The 21,541-nt window shown below is 39.3% G+C and overlaps 2 long non-coding RNA genes across 4 annotated transcripts; both read right to left on the bottom strand.

Annotated features, from left to right (window-relative positions):
- Nucleotides 1-6,333: 6,333 nt before the first annotated feature.
- Nucleotides 6,334-13,245, bottom strand: LOC134296272 (uncharacterized). Of its 3 annotated transcripts, none has more exons than XR_010002916.1 (3): nt 13,210-13,245; nt 7,675-7,883; nt 6,334-6,543 (listed from the first exon to the last, which is right to left on the bottom strand). It is a non-coding gene; the product is annotated as an uncharacterized LOC134296272 (long non-coding RNA). The 3 variants fall into 3 exon arrangements; XR_010002915.1 differs by lacking the exon at nt 13,210-13,245 and adding an exon at nt 12,788-13,194; XR_010002914.1 differs by lacking the exon at nt 13,210-13,245 and having other exon boundaries at nt 7,675-13,194.
- Nucleotides 13,246-19,770: 6,525 nt separating this feature from the next.
- LOC134295829 (uncharacterized) lies at nt 19,771-21,341 on the bottom strand. Its single transcript, XR_010002426.1, has 2 exons — nt 21,173-21,341; nt 19,771-19,941 (listed from the first exon to the last, which is right to left on the bottom strand). It is a non-coding gene; the product is annotated as an uncharacterized LOC134295829 (long non-coding RNA).
- Nucleotides 21,342-21,541: the final 200 nt, after the last annotated feature.

Raw genomic sequence — 21,541 nt, 5'->3', positions numbered from 1 at the left:
GTGAAAATACATATTAAAACATGTGGGTTAAAACATAATCCACTAAAATCATCCACAATCTGATACCTTTATTTTATAGCTGCAGCACAAAACCTAGCCACTATTAAAGTGATCCATATTTTGGTAAGAGGAGCTTGGCTGGAAGCAGGAATTTACGAGGCTTAATAATACTGTATATCTGATAAGCGGCCAGAATACTCTAAACTACTATTTTTGTTTTCTAGCTATAAATCTTATGTACCTTTAATTTTAGCTGTTGGATCAGTCACAAATGATATGGCATACTGTCTTATACATCCAATTATGTCTTTGGTGCATACTATGAAAATTGGTGAATTTGCTTTTGTTATTGTACATTTAGCATGATTACTCTACTCTGCTGGACATTCCAGCCATCTGGAAGCCCTAGTTTATTTTATTTTATTTAAACCTACTCCACCCGTATCCCATGGGGCTGGTTATAAGTGTTGTCTGGGCTTCTCCTGGACCTCCGCCCTAAGGGGGAGGCTATCCTGTCTTTATTTACACAGCCTAACAATAAAACAAACTTCCCACTGACTGATTAATGCCAGATCTGAACAGCCTTTGCCACCACCGGCATCATTAACTTAAGTCATCACAGCCCCCACCCAGCACAGCAGCTGATTCAATACAATAAAAGGAAAGACCACACAAGTCCCTGCTGAAACAAAATTGCTTTTATGCTGTGCTGTAGGAATGAACTAAGTATGAGGTCCTAGCAGTACCATTCAGTGCAGCAGCAGAAAATGCTCTGACAGATGTGCTTCTCAGTTAGGTCTCTGTGCATTTTGGCCTTCAATATCAGTACAACACCCAGAGTGTCACAATTAGAAAGGGGAATTTTCAGAAAGGTAAATGTCATTCTGGATAAACTTTGCCTCTTTGTGTGGAATGGGAATCATGAAGGAATGTCTCACTATAAAGAACACAGTCTTGGATCCTGTTGGTTAGTCTCAACTAGAGTAGGACAACTAAAGGGAACGGATCTATCTATGTCATGGCTCACCAGTCACCATTTGTTTCAATGGTTCTACTTTAGTTAGGACTAACCAACAAGATTCAGGCTGAAGTCTTGTGGCAAATTCATAGATTTAATATGAGGTGGCCATTGCTTTGTATTCCCTCATCAATCCCTCTGTTCTCAGAATTTGGAAAGAAACTTGCCTCTTGACTTTCTGAGGCCAGTTCAGTGACACAAGTGATGAAAATTGGACATAGGTAGTTGTCAATTCCAGTGAGCACTGTTATTTCATCCAACTGCCTTCTTTTACAAACATACTTTGCAGGATTTTCAGCGCTTAAAATCCTGCAAATTTATTTGATTTCTGAGAGCAGCACAAAAAGAAATACATAGTAGAAAAGTAGTTATGTTTGCATCACTGCCATCTCTCCTAGAAACTTATGTTTGATTTTTGTTTCAGATACAACTTGTGACTACTACATTAAACGTAAAACATACGATTTCATATTTTGGAAATCTGCTATAAAAACAGTACAGGGAGGATGGAGGTATGAACTGTTCCTGACAGATCATGGGCTGCGAGTCCCATGATGCACAAAACCACAAATTTATTTTCAAAATTAAGATTTGACCCTTATTTCTGCACATGACCTTTATAGAGCAGGTCTAATGCAACAGGAATTTCCAGTGAGCCTTTTTAAACCTCTGATATGATAATGGTTTTCAAAATATTGTTTTCTTTTGAACATATATGTAGGTGGCATATATTGGATTTTACACACCAACATATACAAGCATAGTTCTAGGGTAGGTTTTCTGTCATTATGGAGAGAGGAATTCACTGTGTTGTGCAAGGATCTCCAACTAGTTTAGAAACCAAGTATCTCATTCTTCTACCCTCTCTGTGGCCATTTAGTGGCCAATAGAGATCAAGGAGTAATAGAAAAATATTTGGCTATGTCATGATGGCTGAACCATAGCCAAATGCACAATAACGAAGGCCATGTCCAGGACCATATGGAAATTCTTTGGACATTAGTGTTCATTTATCTACAGGCATATACCATAACTAAATGCTTCCCCACTGATCTTCACTCTTCACTGGCCATTGAATGGCAATGGGAACAAAAAAATAACAACAGTGAGTCCTGAAGGAGAGAAGGGAGCTATGTGAAGGAGCTGCTATTTATATCCATCTAAACAACATGGACGATTGCAATCCACTTCCTGATAGATATGTATACAATACTCTGTTGCAATTGTTACTGGTCTGGGCCCACCATTACGCAGATGAAGAGTGCATCTTCACTGGTCATTGATAATGCTGATCCGGACTGGGGTACCCCAGATCAGCATGCCCCTGAGCTGGCTTCAGAGTTGGATGGCAGCTGGAGGGCCAGGCACCACTGTAACTGGCACCACTAAGTCATGAAATGTACCTTGCCCTCCATCAATCTGGTGTTTCCAGAGCTCACTGGGCATGGAAATGGTGCTGGATACTGCTCAGTATCTGGAATAATTATATTCAGAGCAATGAGGCAACATGAAAGGGGGATGGGGAGGAATCACTCCTTCCTTTCACCCTTCTTCTCCAATTGCTTGGTTACTTTGAATATCATCACTCCAAGTGGCAAGCAGTGTCCAACACCATTTTCATATCTAGCACACCACAACTGCCAGATCAATGGGGCATGGTGGATGTCCTCCCCTGTCCCTGGGATGTCTCAGCCAAGGGAAAGTGGGATGGTGGCATAAGCTTTTTCAACGTGCCCAAAGTCACAGTTTACTCCAGATTTTTAGATAAGTTTTGTAGTATCCCACAAATCCTGTTAATGTAGTTCAAAGACACAGTAGCAACTGCCATGCAACTGCCATGGCATGGATTCATACACACACACACACACACACACACACCCCTTTTGATAAGTATGCAATTGAAGATGCACCATAATACAATTTCCTCAAGCAATAGATTTCAGATATCATGAAAAGGCAATTAATTTTCAGTGGCTATATTTTCGTTGTATGTTTCTAGTCAGTCAGATAGAGAGAGGTGTTTGATATATCATGAGAGGGGTTGGCCACCATTTGCTGTTCCATCTCTGGCAGCAAAATGTCTTGGGTCAATCCCTAAGCTAGTAATGCCACTCCTGGTGAAGAACTCTCAAACACTTTTACCTTGCACGATCATAGCTCCTTCACAGTTATAGTCATCTTAACAATGAAAAGTTGGAGATGAGCCTTCAGACATTACAAGCAGGGATGGTGGGAGAGGAACCTAAGAGCTTTTTTCCTCTTTTCTGGTGTGAAAAGCTTGAGGGTATGTGGAACAAGAGGATGGTAATCCATGAACCCTGAAGGCAAGCAGCCCTGAACACATTCTTGTAGGAAGAATAGATAAATAGGCAGATGAGATTAATCCTTGATGAGTCACTTGGGGAAACCTACCTTGTCAAGCATGCAAGATGAAAAGTTGAAAAATGCTGGGTATGCTGTATACACAAAGTGCTATATAAATAGTGATCATATTGGAGGAGTTAGCCTTTCTAGCCTGTCAGGAAAAGGCCACAGAAGTGAGAATGGGAAAGGCAAGGCAAATACATCCCCAACAAGAGCAACAGTTATTGTGAAACTCAGTGAGTAGCAAAAAGCTAGTAGCCTCCCTCCAATCTCTCTACACCCCCTCCCACTCTCTCACACACATTAATTAATACAAAAATTAAAGTACAGGGCTGGAGAGAATTCTAGTTACTGAAAGCAGGAAAGGAAGTAATGAACTGGCAGATAAAAACATGGTTAGTGCTGAAAGGATCTATCTTTCCAGTTGTATGTTTCCTGTATGCAAATTTCCCTTTTTTGGGCCTCAGAACCATTTTCTGAGCTCTGAGGCCTTGACCAATGAGACCTGCTCTTTCCTAAAGGCATGTCATGTTACAAAAGACACAATAAAGGAGACCTGGGGAACCACAGAAGCCGTTATGACAAACTTGTCAGATGTTTTCTCATGTCATACTCCACAGCTTCCTTTGATTCCTCTGTTTAAATGGAGTGCCTTTTTCCATTTATCAATCCTGTTTTTGTTCACGGCACAAATGAAAGAAAAGTGCTGATGTATCACCTTGAAATATTGGCTGCTGCCATTAATGATGCAAAGCTTTGTATGTAGATGAACTTGTGGGAGTTTCCTGCAAGACATCCCCACCTTGCTCTCAAATAATATAACACTTGTAAAGTGCAGAATCCTTCGTCTTCACCCAAAAGTGAAGAAATGCCTGTGAAAAGCTTCCTTGTAAGTCACCTGAAACAATCCAAACTCCAATAGTAGCAGAATATTCTCATCTAAAGGGCTAAGCCAATTGAAACAGGGGCAGGCAGTCATATGTACAAAATGGAAACAGAGAGCAGAATTGCAGTTCCAGAGCCAGACAAAATGGAGGTGGTGGGGATCCATTGCTTCCCACTCATCTCCTCAAATTGGTAAACATAATAATAGATAGGCTCTCCAGGAGGAGAGGAAGAAAGAATTCATGAAGATGTTTAATCCTCTGTGGAAATTGTAGTTTACACTTAGAAAAAACACTTCATTGTCAATGTCTTTAAGTCAGTAGCCAGTCATGTTCCCCAGTCTTTTGCTAGGGGGTGCTGTTCAACTGGCAGCCATAACATTTGGGGACCAACTCCAAAAAAGTGGACCACCTACACTTTCCATAATAGAATTTGCAAGCATTCAGAATCAGGATTGTGTTTCCCTCAGAAATCTGGTATCCCTATTGTAATATCATGGTCAGCATTTTGTCTTACAGGCAGTCTGTGCCAAGTTATTTTGCATCTTGGGCAAAGCTTTCTGTTGGCACTTTCCCCTCCTTCATAGGGCTAACTTGAAGAAAAACAGAAAGCACAACATTTGAAACTGCAAAATGTATTTAGAATTGCAAGAATAATTAATACAACACTATTTGACTTTATATTCAATTGTATTCCATGGCACCGTTTCAGTATGTGTCTCAAAATAAAAAGGAAAGAAAATATAAATATGTCGTCGAAGGCTTTCATGGCCGGGATCACAGGGTTGTTGTATGTCTTTCGGGCTGTGTGGCCATGTTCCAGAAGTATTCTCTCCTGACGTTTCGCCCACATCTATGGCAGGCATCCTCAGAGGTTGTGAGGTATGGATAAACTAAGTAAGGAAAGGAAAGAATATATATCTGTGTAGAGTCCAGGGTGTGGCAAGAGTCCTTTGTCACTGGGAAACCAGCATTAATGTTTCAGTTAATCACCCTAATTAGCATTGGAAAGGTTTTTGTCTCTTGCCTGGGGGCATCCTCTGTCCTCTGCCCTCAGAGTGTTGGTTCCCATCTACTGTTTTGATTTTGGAGTTTTGTAATACTGGTAGCCAGATTTTGTTCATTTTCATGGTTTCTTCCTTTCTGTTGAAGTTGTCCACATGCTTGTGGATTTCAATGGCTTCTCTGTGTAGTCTGACATGATAGTTGTTGGAAAATAGTTACTTTCATTTTACAAGGATTTTTAAAAAGTCTAACTTCTATAAAATGGTGCCCCTCAAATGTCAGTATCCCCTGAGATCCACACTTGAAATAGCTGCGAAGTTAATGGCACCAACCCTGGTTACAGGTTTGTGGTGGTTACAATAATGATTTTAAGGGCACAGTATACAATACACTCTCTTAATTGTCGCTAATACACAATTATTTATTATCAGACCATGTGTTTTAGCTCTATATAAGTGCCACCATACCAATTCTGCCATGTGCTTTACATTATTTTTCACATTTAGACAGTTTCTTTCTAATTGGCCACTGCAAAGCTACAGCACTGTTTATCACAGGGAATAGCAGAGCCCTTTTCACCGTAAAAGCAAAAATTAAAAGCTCTTGTTATAAACTTCATGCATGCTTAAGACAGCATTGCAAGAAGCAATGGTATGGATATTTATGTGTAGCCTTTCCTGTTTCTGTTTTCCTTTGCTACCATTTTTATATTAAGATATTACCTTTGTTGAAGGAAGGAACCTAAAAGAGTTACACCCCAATCCCTTGGCTTCCTCTTGTTTAGAATTGCAGATAAATTACGTATCTTCAATTCCAGGAAACATGCAGGGGTACCTGTACTGTCTATACAGCAAAATACAGTAAAACATAAAATCCCTAAAACAATGAAATAATGCCTTGCTGCTGTTACAGGAGGTAAAGGTTTTTCTGACGCTGGAATACTGTGCTCATATATTACAGTTGTACTAATTTCTGTTTGAATTGGACATAAAATAGCCCAGCTATTGCTGCTTCCCCTCTATTCTCCACTACCCCTGCCATGCATTGTAGGTTAGTGCAATCTGTTCTTTCTCCATTTAATGAAAACAGACATTTCTCTAATGAAGCAATGCCTGTGGCTGGAATTACTTTCTCTCCACCTCTTGTAACTTTTCACCAGGTTGGCTTCCTTTCAGGTGAGTGTCACAGGCAATCAACAAGTTGAATCACAGCTTGAAATGCAGAGGCAGCTTCATTCTTGATATATGGATCTTGATACAGGCACTCAGAGGTCTGGGGCATGTATATAAAAGGAACACACATGAGTAAATATTAATCCAGAGATACAGTTAGGAGGGAAAATTATACAACAAGTTGTGATTAAAAGTCCACATCCAAATCTTGGGTCTCAGTAGCTTCCAGATATATTATGCTTTTAGCCTTCTTGGAGTGAACAATGCCTAATGACCTTATCACATGTGGCTAAAATTGGTGGCATGAGTCGATCTACCTGCGGTCACCCATGGAGCTGGCAGGCTCCCATCACACAACGTTGTGCCAGCTCTGTGGGTGAAGGGGGGTTTCCCGTGTTTTCATTGACTTTAATGGGGGGAACTTCACTTGCACACCACGCTTCCCCTCATGGGACCAACAGCTGGAGGAGTGGGGCAATGCGGGGCATGAAGCGACATCTGCCATGTGATAAGGTGGTAAGAATAATTGATTTCATTACAGAGATGACAGAGCTAACACCATCACTGGCACATCTCTTTGTGATAGAAAGAACACAATGAGCTTTAAAATTTGAAACCTTCTGTTAAATTTTGACCTAATATAGCCCAATCTTCTTTTTCATCCCTTCTTCTTATAGCGCACTGCTTCTTAAACTGTGGGTCCTGACCCCAAATGGGGTCACTTTAGCTCAATGTTGGGAACACAACCAATTTGGTAGCATTAAAAAGCTTTTGAATGTGGCCTAAAAATTTACACAAATCTGTTAGCCATGACATGTAGCGTTTACAGTGGGCTCTGCAGAAAATGCTTCACCTATCATTCATAAAAAGGAAAATCAGCCTGTTTAGCAGGCTTAGCAAATGCTTATTTATTATCAGCAATTTGATTTTCATACCTGTTTTATATAACTATATAGCCAGTATAATTCTTCAGTTCTTTCAGTTCTTAAGAATGCTACTGGTGCACAGGAGGGCATTTAAACACATATTTTTTTCAGCACATTTGAGAATTATAGTTCTGATCATATTGTATCATCTAATTTAGGCTGGCCCCATGCAGAGCCGCCCCTAGGTATTTTTCAAGTGGGGTTAAGGAAAAGCCTATTAAACATCAAATTACATTAAGATTTTGCAAATTAAGCACTAAAATATCATGTTTTACAACAAATCAACAGAAAAAGCAGTTCAATACCTTGCGGAGGCAGGCTGCAGGAGACAGGAGTTGCCTCAATGGCGCCCCCAACAAGATGGCGCCACAGGCAACTGCCTAGTTGGCCTGGTGGTTGAACTGCCTCTGGCCCCATGTCAAGCAGTCGGACAGGACATTTGAAGATGCAGGCAAGTGTTCTCTGACAAGAGACTGCAGTTTTAGCTGTATACCCTGTGACCCATGGCTTTTTTCTATGAGGAAGAGAAGTCAGAAACATGGGTGCTGCAATAAAATCAGTCAGATTGATCAACCTGATTTTCTGCATGTTTCCTGAGCAGATACTGTTTATTTCTTCCATGTAAGTTGTGAAACAATTCTTGGCCCCAGAGAGGTGTTTGGAAAAGGTCTCTATCACCCTAAACATCCCAGTATTGATTTTAAGACCAAAAGCTTTGGAGCTCCTGCAATATCTGTAACATGTTTGGATAGCTGAATAGTGTCCTGTACAATGCAGGGACTTTTAGAATTTAGTGTATTAAAAACTGTGAATTGTGGAATAGTCTTGCTGTGTTTACCTACAATTGGTCTCTCTAAAGTGGTTTTGGACATTAAACGAACCCATGTTAGCAATAGGCTGTATTGTGTTTAGTGGGCTGGATCTACATTGCCATATAATGCCATTGGGAACTGCATTATATGAATCTACACTGACAATGGAATATTATTCCAAACAGTGTAGAATCAGGTTAAGACTGAAGACTCGTCAGATGTTTTAAAAATGCAGCATTTAGTGTTCTGTAGCTTCTTCCCTCTCCAAGACAGTAGACTAATTATTCTACCCTTCCATGACACCCAGTAGAAAATCTGGAGTGGGTTACCTATACTTAGTCCTGGACATTTTGATAAATCTGGCCTGGATCAAGGAATGGATTTACCAAAAATATTACAAGTTAGTTGCTGGCACATTTGTTCCATGATGGAATGAAAAGTACAAGCAAAAGGATTAGGAAATGTAGAATAATAATCAAATAGGACGAATGTTCAACAACAAAATTCATATACTGGGACTATAAGCAGAAACACATCTTTATAGTATGTGATTTTTTTTAGCTACTGCAAGAACCACAGGTTCGGAGCCTGGGGTGTCAAGCTCCCAAAGGATTGAATAAGACACAGATGGGATTAAGGCAACAATTAGATGGTTTATTATCCTTGGCCAAAGAGGATGTTAGCGGAGACAGTGCTCCAAAAATGACATAAGTGTAATTGCAAACATACAGGTTTATTTATAGCACTTTTACAGCTATTCAAAACAAAGATACTTTACTGTTCTAGCTTCTGATTCGTCCAAAACAGTGCTGGCAAGGATCTACTCTCAGATAGGTCCCGGAGCTCCATTCATCCTCATTGTTGATTAGCTTCAGTCATGGTGAGAAATTTAGTAAACTGTAATTGGTATATTTGAATACTTGTGTCTGTTTATTTATCCACCCATGAGAGAAGTGTGAGTAGAAAGGAATGTGGTGCAGCATGAGATAATCAATTGAAATGGGTTTTGATGTCTTTGCTTAGGTCAATACAATGGGTGCCAGTCAGGTAGACAAAAGGGTGGTCAGGATGTTGGAAAATTCAATGGCTATCCCAGGGGAGGGGGAATATGATTTAGCTATAGATATGAGGAAACCTTTCCAAGGAGAAAATCAGATTATATTGGGATAATCTCATGGCTCTTCCTGAAACCCGTTATGTGTTCTGTGTATCTTCTCAGGGTACTGTGATTATGCAAACCATTGTGTAGTCATTCCCTGAGGGGTGTGTGTGTGGTGCTTCCTTTAGGCTTCCTGGGACCATAAAGGTGGAATAGGTGTGGAAACTGCCCCCCTGGGATTCTGCCTGGCAGTCCCAAGAAGCAGTACCCAAAGGGACATAGCTTGAAAGATTCAGACTTTCCTGGAAGGTCTAGATCAGGGGTCCTCAAACTTTTAAAGCAGAGGGCCGGTCCACAATCTTTCAGACTGTTGAGGGGCCGAATTATCATTTGAAAAAAAATACGAACAAATTCCTATGCACAATGCATATGTGTTATTTGTAGTGCAATACAACAATAACAATTAAAGAACAATGCAATATTTAAAAATGAAAACAATTTTAACCAACATAAACCTATCAGGATTTCAATGGAAAGTGTGGACCTGCTACTAGCCAATGAGATAGTCAAGTTAATTATGATTGTTGTTGTGTGCCTTCAAGTCATTTCAGACTTTAGCCTAAGTCTAAAATTAATTATCTATTTATTTACAACCTTTATTTACTACATTTATATCCCACTCTTCTTACCACGAAGGGGGACTCGGAGCAGCTGTATGTACATACAATATATTATATTATTAGCATAGCACAATATTAGCATTATACATTACTATATTGAACTATACCACTATACTGTAATATTACTGTATATGTAATATATAACATATAATTAATATTATTATATGGTATTATTATTAGTATTATAGTGTATAACATTATAATATTTTTCTCAATAGTATATGTATATACAATATATTATATTATTAAAACTGATATAAAAATATTATATTATAAAAATGAGGGCGGGGGCCAGGTAAATGAGCCTGGAGGGCCGCATCCGGGCCCCGGGCCTTAGTTTGGGGACCCCTGGTCTAGATATTTGCAAGTATTATTCTAACCCAGAATAAACCACACTGTTCCCCTACACTGCATTAACTGGCTGTTTAGATAGGGGTCTGAGATAACCTCCTTCGAGAGATCTCTAAGTCTTGCAGCACAACTCTATGGGCAACTTCCACAGGAGGCTATTCATAGAATTGTACTAGAGAACCTACACATGCTTTGAGAAGTGTTCTCTCTAGGAATTTCTATGTCCTCCAGCATGGAGCATTGCTCTTTCTTGGTTGTGCAGTATCAGCTTAGTCTTCATCTGATGCCTGTACATTCTCAGTATAGTTTTGCTAGCACAGAAAAAAAAATCAGGACCTCTACGATTAGCAGCCAGCTTTCTGCTCAGTGTCTGGAGGAACTCCCACGAACTTGGAGCTTTCTCAGCAAAGCTATTATGAGGAAGCCTCTTCTCTCCTTCTCACTCTGCCCAGTGGCTCAACTGGAATGTGCTAATTGCTCCAGGAACAATACAGGCTACTTATGTTCTGCTGGAGCCACATGGCCCATAGCCACTGCATAGAAAAAAACAAGTAATTTTGTATCACTTTAAATTTTAATATGTAAGTACATTAATGTACTTTATCACTTTAAAGTGACATATTTTGTCACTTTAAATTTTAAAATGTAAGTATATTAATGTATTCTGAACAACACCTCTTGGTTTATCATTTTCATTGTTGTACCTTCAAACTTTTGCTTCTGAATGAAGCAATTGTCTCTTATTTGCTGGCAACTTTCAACGTTCTCTCTCTCACACTCCCCCCCCCTCTCTCTCAGGAAACATGTTATCTCCACAGTATAATTAGGTTTCCCTGAGGGTACATAGCATATATTATTACATAATAGTTGCCATCGCACAATAGTTACACCCTCATTTTCAGGAAAGCAAACATGGAGTTTGCCATTCCCCACATAATAGTCACACTCTTAGTTCACTCACCCCACAGTACCAACAGAGATAGAGGGCAGGCAGGGGGAGATTGAATTCACTCCCCTTGCCTGCCCTCTTTTACTTTTGGCATTGAAGACTTGATCAGACAGAGCGGGGGAAAATAGAGAGCACCATCTTACCCCATTCCCTCCCATCTTTTTCCATCTTTTGGGATGATCAGCCATAGCACATCCTTACTGCATTGATGTCCATTTTTCTCTTGCTTTCTCCTGTCTTAAAGCTGTTTGGGTTCAGGTGACACCAGACTCCTGAAGACAGGTGTAGGGCTCTGTGTCCATGCGCTGAAGAAATGGAGTCCCACGGAGTCCCACAAGAAATGCCCTTACATCATGTGATGGCCTCCGTGGGACTCTTGTGGGGCTCCGATTCTGAAGCCCATGGAAAAGAAGCCCTAAACCCATCTGATGAGGTCCTTAATAGCAGTATTATTCCACTTTAACTTCAATGGCTTCCTCCTACTGAATACTGAGATTTGTATTTTGATCCGAGGCACCAGGTAAAATCCCTGTCTGAGGTTTTTTAAAGGCCCCTCCCTCCACTGCTAATCCCAGTACCCCATGGGATATTGCTATGGCAGTTGAGGTGGTAAAAAGGTGCTATAACCATGTTGTGTGAATGTACACCAGATCTTCTGGAGATGACCAAAAATAGTATTTGTTTCAACAGAGCAAGAAACATTCTGAACAGTGAGCCCATACCCTTCTTCATAACAGATGGACTGTGTATTGTGAAGTCAAACCCAGACTTCCGATTTGAAAGACAGTTTTGTATTTATATAACATTCCCTCTCATGAAATACCCATTTCAGGAAGAAACAAAAATAAAAACAATCAGAAATATTCATCCCACAAACAGTGCCAGTGGATAAAAAGTTGCAAATCAAGCCAGAAAATTCAAAGATTAATTAGAAATTCTTTTAAGCAAGAAGAGCAAAACAAAATATGAGAGGTTTTTTTTAATATATATAAATGTCAAAACAAATCACTGTGGACAATGGTATTCTTTTAGTAATGCAGACCTTTAATTTAAAATTAAAATGAATGCAACTGCATAGTGAAAGTGTATATACTAATTTCATGTTTGAAGAGACCGGTGTGAGAAGCAGATTGCTATACAGTAGAGTCTCATTTATCCAAGCTAAACGGGCCGACAGAAGCTTGGATAAGCGAATATCTTGGATAATAAGGAGGGATTAAGGAAAAGCCTATTAAACATCAAATTACATTATGATTTTAGAAATTAAGCACCAAAACTTCATGTTATACAACAAATTTGACAGAAAAAGTAGTTCAATATGCAGTAATGTTATGTTGTAATTACTGTATTTACGAATTTAGCACCAAAATATCACGATATATTGAAAACATTGACTACAAAAATGGCTTGGATTATCCAGAGGCTTGGATAAGCAAGGCTTGGATAAGTGAGACTCTACTGTAATTGGTCCTACATTTAAACAAACATGCTGTTGTAAGCAGTCAGAAAGCAAGTGTGATGTCTTACTTGGTTTTCCCTCTCCTGCTTATTTCCTGGTTGCTGCTTTTGGGTGGAATGTTCAATTGGCTCTTGTTTTGGGGGTGGAGCTTGGGACTCCCCTGTAGGTTTGGGTGAGATGGTTCAGCCTGTGAGCTAGTCTCTAGAGGCTTTTTTCCCTCCTTTTGCATTCCAGAGCAAAACCTCTTAGAGATAGGTCTTAGCATTTGGTTTTGGTTCTTTGACCTGGCAAATTCAGACAGGCAACCTAAATCACATACTTACCATTATAGATAGTGCTTATAGTTTCCTCATAGCTTTATGTACTCACCTTATAGTCACATCATAGCTAGTACTTACCTTATAGTCAACGCATAGCTTATAGTTTCCTCATAGCTTTAGGTACTTAACATCATAGCTAGTATTTACCATACACTATAGCTAGTACTTACCAAGAGCATAGCTTATAGTTTCCTCATAGCTTTAGGTACTTACCTCAAAGATATCTCAGCTTATAGTTACCATCATAGCCTAAAGCTTATACCACAATTGCTTGTGCCTACATCATAGAAAGCTTTCACCTCACAGCTGGTACTTACCTCACCTCACAGCCTAGTACCTACCTTACCTTACAGTTTCCTCGCAGCTTGTGTGCTTATCTCATATAGTCTTTATAGCCTTCATTCTCAATCAATATAGTTTTATTTCTGTATAATTTCAGTGATTTTACCTCATATTATCATATATTATAATACAGCAAAGGTTTATTTTCTGTGTGATTAAACTCAGTCTACAATCTTTGTTTTCTATTACAGTAGAGTCTCACTTATCCAACGTAAACGGGTCGGCAGAATGTTGGATAAGCGAATATGTTGGATAATAAGGAGAGACTAAGGAAAAGCCTATTAAACATCAAATTAGGTTATGCTTTTACAAATTAAGCACCAAAACATCATGTTATTCAACAAATTTGGCAGAAAAAGTAGTTCAATACGCAGTAATGCTATGTAGTAATTACTGTATTTACGAATTTAGCACCAAAATATCACGATATATTGAAAACATTGACTACAAAAATGTGTTGGATAATCCAGAACGTTGGATAAACGAGTGTTGGATAAGTGAGACTCTACTGTATATGTTTCTGATTCAACATTCAAGATTCCTGCTTGAAATTACCATTTTCTGTGTTCAATAAACATATTTTTGGTTATCTGTAACCAGCTGCAAGAGTGTTTACTTTAGGGTTTGAGGAATAATAAAGGGTAAACCGAAAGCCGCTTGGGTAGGCAGACATATAGAAAGCTATTCCCCCAGTGTGTCTTCACAGCAAGTAAGATATAAAACGGTAGATAACAAGAAGAGCCTGTCAGTAATGTATCACTATGTAGCTTAGAAATGATGGTTCTGTTTGTTCTTTGTGAAATATTTGCAAATAAACAAACAATATGCTATGAAAGCTATGAGCTGCACATTCACAAGAAGTTAAATAGCGTTGTATCACAGCATAAAAATAATCATGAAATTAACTAGATATAAATAGCCCAAATTTTTTAAAAAATGAATCAAAGTCTGAAAATACAGAGTTCTGTGAAAATCCCAATGAATATGGGAAGGAATTGTACTTTTCTACAGACTTATATACCTGTTTATAGAGTCTACAATCAGAAGATATTATCATGATCACTGTTTTAGCTAATCTTCACATAAGATTTATAAAATTCAGGAGATTATGTTATCTTCTTTGAGATTATCTTCTTTGAGAATTTTCAAGACTGTCAACTGTTAAAGTGTCTTCTGTAAGGCTGTCTAATAACTTCTCTTTGTCTGACATATAAATAGCTAATAAAGAGAAAAGCAGGAGGCTCAAAGTTGCCCATCACCTACTTTCAAAACTAGGTCAGCCAATAAGTCAGAAATGAATTTTACTTCTTGTAAAATTATAGTATTTTACCTCACAAACCTCTGAGGATGCCTGCCATAGATGTAGGTGAAATGGCAGGAGAGAATGCTACTGGAACATGGCCATACAGCCCAAAAAACTCACAGCAATCCTATAGTAATTTTATTCTTCCCACCCAGACTACTTTTCTATCGGTTGAATGAGAGTGTTTTCAATCTTTCTTTCCCCATCACACATTCCCAACGCCTTCCAAAATCTGAAAGTGGGAGTGCTGCAGCAGGAGAAAAGGTCAAATTCAAATCCACTATAGAAACTATTCCCAGAGGAACTGCCAGATAAATAAAACTCTGGTTAGCCCATAATAATTAAATTTACATCTATACATCTATATATCTATAACAGCTCATGCAAATCGAACCCTCTTTTTAGGGGAAGGAGAGGGGTCTATCATAGTAATGATCTTCAAGTAGATTTTCAAGTAAGAGTTTAAAAGAGAAGTACAGCAATGTATGAAAAATAATCATAAAACCTGTATTGCAGGAGCTTGCCTTTCCTAGTGCTTCCACTATTTGATATCTTTAGCATACTCAAGAATTGAAGTTTTGTCTCTTTTAAAAGAAGTACTATATATATTTCTTTATTATTATTATGCGTTAGAATTGGACCCAAATACTGTTTCATCTGTTTCTTTCATGTCTTTGTACCGTTCTGTCCATTCGGATAGCACAGAACAATACAACCCCTCTGGAACTGAAAGAGTGTGATGACTCATGGGCCATGTAGTCCCGTTCCTGGTACTATTGAGGCAGATGAAGAGGAAAACTTGGGTTTCCCACCGTTTCAGCCAGAATTGGAGCCCTTGCACCTGCAAGATGTTTGCCCACAAGAAATCAGCCAAACAAGCCTTGAGCAGAAATCTCCCCCATTTTCTCGCCGGGATTATTATAATCAAGATAGAGGCGCTCGGGAGGCGACTCGCCGGAGCGCCAGGATAGCTGCCAGACAATTAGCTGATTAAGTCTGCTTCCCTTGGGAAACTTTAAGGAGTCATGCATCTGGACACAGTATGGGTTTCGTTTCTTGTTCCCCAGGGAAAGTGTTCCTTGGCGGGAAAACAAGATCCTATATAGGTGTTTGCCACAAAGAAATCCTTGCGGAGTCAATTCGTCAGCTTCGGGAGTAGATTGTGTGTGGACTACGCTACTCCAGTTCCCTCGGACCTTGTTCCAGTTTCAAGCCTGCCTTGTCCTCGGATCTTGCCACGGACCTCGTTCTTGCTTCTTGCCTCTTGTTGCCACATATCAAGCCTTGTTTGCCAAGCATCTAGTTTGCTTCCAGCCTTTGTTGTCAAGCTCCATTGGACTAAAAGGACCCTGTCATTTCCCCACGCTTTGCTTGGCAAGGTGTGTGTTTCGGTTATTGGATTATAACTTTGGACTTTAATATCTCATATTGGACATTGTTTTCCTGGACTATATTTGACCTTTCCTGAAAGGTCTACTTCTGAACTATATTCTTCACTTGTTTTTACTGACTTTATATATTCCTTTAATAAAGATATTAGATAGATTCTGGCCTCTGCGCATGGTTATTGGTGCTCTGCAGCCTGGGTCCTGACAAAGAGCAGCAAAATGGAAAAAAGAGGGGGGGGGGGCGGTAATCATTTGGTTGGCTGATTTTCGGCACTTGGCTGGAGGCCCTGGTTGGCAGGGCCTACAGCTAAGTGCCGGGCACTCAACACTTATAGGCCTGGCAGGCAGACACTACAGCCTAGTGCTTGATGCCTGTAGGCCCAGAAGGCAGGGCCTACAGGCCCTGGCAGGCCCTGCCGCTTTGCCGCCCAAGGTCTGAAAATCTTTGGTTATTTTTTACCTTAGGCGGATAGGCTCATTCATATAGGTGCCTGTTTTCTGAAGTGATGGACAGAAACAGAAATGGGACCATACAAATGCAACAAATAGCGATTCCATACAAATGCATGAGACTATTATGCATATTATTTATGCATATTATTACACTCTCAAAGATTGTTATGAATATTATTAATATTATTAACAACACCAAAAATAACAGACAGATGGACAGGTTCCAGTAGCATCATATTTTATTTTGCATTACAGTCTGGAAGTCTCTGGACGTCATCTTGGCATCCAGAAGAAATTTCTAGTTGAACTTAAGGTTTTGGATCAGTGTTGACAGGCCCTCACTGGAAGCAATGTTTCTATCTTTTAAAAAAACTTTATGTATCCCTCACAAGAAAATAATAATTTCAAATGCAAAAATCTTTGAAGGTTTGAACTTACCCTTCACTTTAAAAATAGGTGAAAGGATGATGACTTTATGGAACTTCCTTTTTTTTGGTCTTTTCCCCTTTCTCTCTGTAACTTGAACACACACGCACTTACTCAAAGTTTTAAAATAAATATCCCTTGAGTTTGGTAAATTTTAAGAGAACTTGTTTGGGTCTCTTGTCAAATCAGACCTCACAGAGAGTAGGTCTTGCCATAACTATTTAGTAAATGCTGCTAACATGTATTATTCCTTGGTCAGAATAAATTATTTCTGGCTGAGGCCAAAATGGGGAAAATTTCTATATATTCACTTTTTAAAAAAAGGGAAAAAAAGTTATTAATTCCAATCTCCTGACCAAAATCAGACTTAAATATAGGTTATAACCTGGCTCAGGATGTTGCCTGGAGGAAAAGGAGTTCCAGTAAGCCACAAATATGAAGTCAAATAATCAAATGACTATTTTAATGGTTTTTATCCCTAATCTTCCAACAAAGGGCCCTCAGCTGTCAAATTCCATTATAAAGCAGCAGCTCTATAGGGTGTGTGATCTGATTTCCCCCATCTGAGACACCATCTACACTGCCATATAATCGAGTTTGGGAAAGCAGATAAACTGTTTTGAACTGGATTACATGAGTCTACACTGTCTACACTGAGTTCAATGCAGTTAATCTGCATTCAGAAATGGATTTGATTGCAGTGTAGATGGGGCCTGATTCTTGTCATATGGAGCTGCAGGGAATCCAGCTGGGTTTTGGCCTGTAACCAAATCTTCTTTAATTTCCTGGTCAGAAAAACAGTTACACAGAATCAGTTCTGATGATCATTTTAATAAAGGGATAGTACTGCAATTTGTCATCTTTAAAAATGGGACCCAATAAATCAATGGCTCTTAACCTGTGGGCCACGGCCCAGCAGTGGGCCATGAGAATAAAAACCAAGTCTGCGAACCTCCTTCCTCTTTATTTATTTTATTTCTGCTCCTTTTTGCAGAGCTGACCATTGTATCGGATAGACCACATCAGCTCTAGATTATTAAATATGGTTTTCTGTGGGCGAGCAGATGGCGACTACTGGATGGCATATGTTCTGTATCAGAAACTAGAGCTAATGTGGTCTATCCAATGCAATTTTCTGAATCAGCATCCCAAATAACCAAACCAAATCTAAAGTTGACCAAAAACTGATTCGTAACCCTTTTGGTACTAATATTGGAGAATGGTCTCTGGTCAAAGTGATCCCTGTTCAAGTGGTCTCTGGGCAAGTGGACCCTGGTCAAAGTGGGCATGGTCAAAGTAGACGCTGGTCAAAAAAAGTTGGGAGCCACTACAATAAATGATAGTAGTACCTTGTGGCAAAGCAGAGTCACTCCTTAGATACAAGAAACAGCACTATGTCTTAGAGTTCATTTTTCAAATAAACAATTGCATTTTCTCCTTATATCAGTGCACACTGCAAACGATTGCCTTACCCTTCAGTGTAGATCAATATGTGTGCATGTTATGCCTGAGGCAATTACGGTGTCTGTTTGTTTACAAGCCTTGAGCATAAGTAACAATTTCTACTGCAATTACATGATGACAGGTCTCTTCCAACTCTACTATTCTATGATTCTATGATTCTATGATTTGAGTTTCATATTGGGGAAATACATACATACATACATACATACATACATACATACATACATACAAGGAGTGAGTCATGTTTCTAATGCATCTTGTGATATAGAGATCTTAGAAAAATTTTAATCCCAACAAAGTTGGCCTTCACCAATATTTTCAGCAGAATTTTCCTTTCTCTTAGATCCAGGAGTCTCTGTGGCTCTTGGCTAGCCTAATGTGATCCCAGCTATACCCTTCCCTGCACTCTGAAAAAATGTGGTATTTACACAATTGACCAGATGAAAAGTAATTTTAAATATTACACAAAGTACAATCCATTGTATAACATGTCTCCACCATGTCAGATACCGCTATGATCATTGAATCATAGAATATAGAGTTGTAAGAGACCATGGGCCATCCAGTCCACCCCCTGCCATGCAGGAAAAGCACCATCAAAGTACCCCTGACAGATGGCCATCCAGCCTTTATTTAAAAGCCTCCAAGAAGTAGCTTCCACCCACTCTGTGGCAGAGATTTCTACTGTTGAAGAGCTCATATGGTCAGGAAGTTTTTCCTAATGTTCAGGTGGAATTTCCTTTCCTGTGTTTTGAACCCATGGCTCCTGAGTCCCAGTCTCTATGATGTTTGGTTTATATACATTTGACAAACACCCGCCATTGTCTCAAATGCGGCTGGTGGGGACGAGGGAGAGGGCCTTCTCGGCAGTGGCCCCCCGGCTCTGGAACTCTCTCCCTAAGGAGATCAGGTTAGCTCCTTCCCTGCCCATTTTCCGCCGGGAATTAAAAACATGGATGTTCCAGAGCGCGTTTGAATGAACAGGCCCAATACAGCTGGCATTAGAATGCTTCTCTCTGTTTTAAGGGCATACGGCACTTTATCACTCATTTCCATGACACAGCACTTTATGAAACCTGTCCCCGCTGGTTTTGTTTTTAATTCTCTGATTTTATTGCTTGTATTTTAATGTATTTATTATTTATTTTGTGAATCGTTGGAATGTTTTTGGTCAAATGTCTTGTGTTGCTGTTTTCGGGCTTGTCCCTGTTGTAAGCCGCCCCAAGTCCCTTCGGGGAGATGGGGCGGGATATAAAATAAAGATTATTATTATTATTATTATTATTATTATTATTATTATTATTATTATTATTATTATTATATACATTTGACAAACACCAATACAGGCCTAGGTATCACATTCCTCAAACTCCATTTAAATGCCCATAAGGAATTCTTATCTTATCTTCTTTTGTTTCAGATGCCTTGAATATTTTGTTCCAGCTGCCTTGGGCTCCTCTCCTTTCCACAGGATGTAGATGAAAGAGGAGGGACAATCTTGTTTCTAACATCAAGTTGTATACATCCTGTGACAGACAGGATTCAGAACAACATTAATCCTCAGTGAACCAAACTACCCCAGTACTTTTAATAAAATCTTATTTCTCTTTGATTTAGGACTTATTGAGACTCTGCCCTAGCATGCAGAGAAGGAAATAAAGAAAACAACATACAAGCAAACAAACAAGGGGAGGGGACAACCCTACACACCCTTTAAAAGAAAAAAAAACCTTGTACTTAACTATTTCTTCTCATTCACTTCTCTCTTCAATGCATCTAGATACACCTAGTAATAATGACAAATGAAGCTGTCTCCAGGGGATTCTCTGTCAACAGCAGTCCGGGGTGGTGGCGGTGGCTGAGAGCTGGACACACATTTTAAATGTTTAATGAACCCTATGTAATTCTAACCTGGTGCCTGGTTTCTCAAGCAAAACAGTGAGCTCTTAGAAATTCCCATCTGAATTAGATGGAAGAACTCATGTTTTCTTCCTTGAAATAGATTGACCACGTGACATCCATCTCAGGGAATCAGATAGGAGTGTCCAGTTGTGGAAAGGCAGCTTCAATTATTATGGGAAGAACACTAATCACTTTTACTTACATCATGTTCAAATTTAGTAGAGCTCAATTTTTACAGCTGTGATTTTTAGGTTTAACATTACTTTCAGGGTCCTACAAGTACCTGGTTTGAGGGAAGGGGGTGACAAATCTTGAAAGTACAGTAAATGAATTTGAATTCACTCTACTTTTTCTCTGCCAAGCTCTGTGGTATTACTTTCTTGTGGTAACTGATAAACGTCAGTGACTCTCATTCTGAGACCTCACAGAATATCTCTTCTAATTAACCCAGAGGTCATGCATTCATACATACCAAAGTCTCTTGTCATTGAAATGGCCTTTGCATTACAGTAGAAACCAGGCAATAGTCCTCCAAAGTGAATGGTAAAGGGAAAGGGTATACAGGTCAATCACTGGATACATGCCCCCACTACATTTCATTCTTTATGCAACAGCCCCACTTGTCCCCATATGGTCCACGTGTACCAGTTTTGTAGAAAACAGTTGATTTTAACTAGTACTTTGAAAAATACAGGAAAATGGGTTGTGGTTCAATATATTCCACACATGCTCAATGCTGTTCAACAAATTCTAATCCTTAGGTAAGAGTACTGGGGTATAAAAAGGATTACAAAGACTGCATTTGGAATCCCAACATTTAAATTGTTGACTATTATCAAAACCCAAAATAGTTACTTTCTGGGAAGCTATAGTCCCATAAGAAACTTTTCCAAGCTGTGACCAGAGTGGTCGACAGAGAGTCTTTTCCCACAAGTCTCTGTATTCCAATTCCATTGTATCTGTGATGCTATCAGAATTTTCAAAAATCCTGCCTTAAGAAATGAATGAAGTCTCTCCCTGTTTTTAAATACAGCTTTGTACTTAGGGCAATTCACATTTTCATAAGATCTTAACAAGGTTTGCTTGGCCAAAGGCCAGGAAATGCTGGTTAAGTGCACATCTCAATTTATCTTGTGTTTTGATATCTACTCTAGAAAGGCTTTAGGCGGGTATGGATGGAAGCCACATGAACCAAATGCAAAAACAAAGGTTTCACATGAACCT

Source organism: Anolis carolinensis, chromosome 2 (genome assembly GCF_035594765.1).
Source record: "Anolis carolinensis isolate JA03-04 chromosome 2, rAnoCar3.1.pri, whole genome shotgun sequence".
NCBI lineage: Eukaryota > Metazoa > Chordata > Lepidosauria > Squamata > Dactyloidae > Anolis > Anolis carolinensis.
This window is presented reverse-complemented; position numbering and strand designations above follow the sequence as displayed.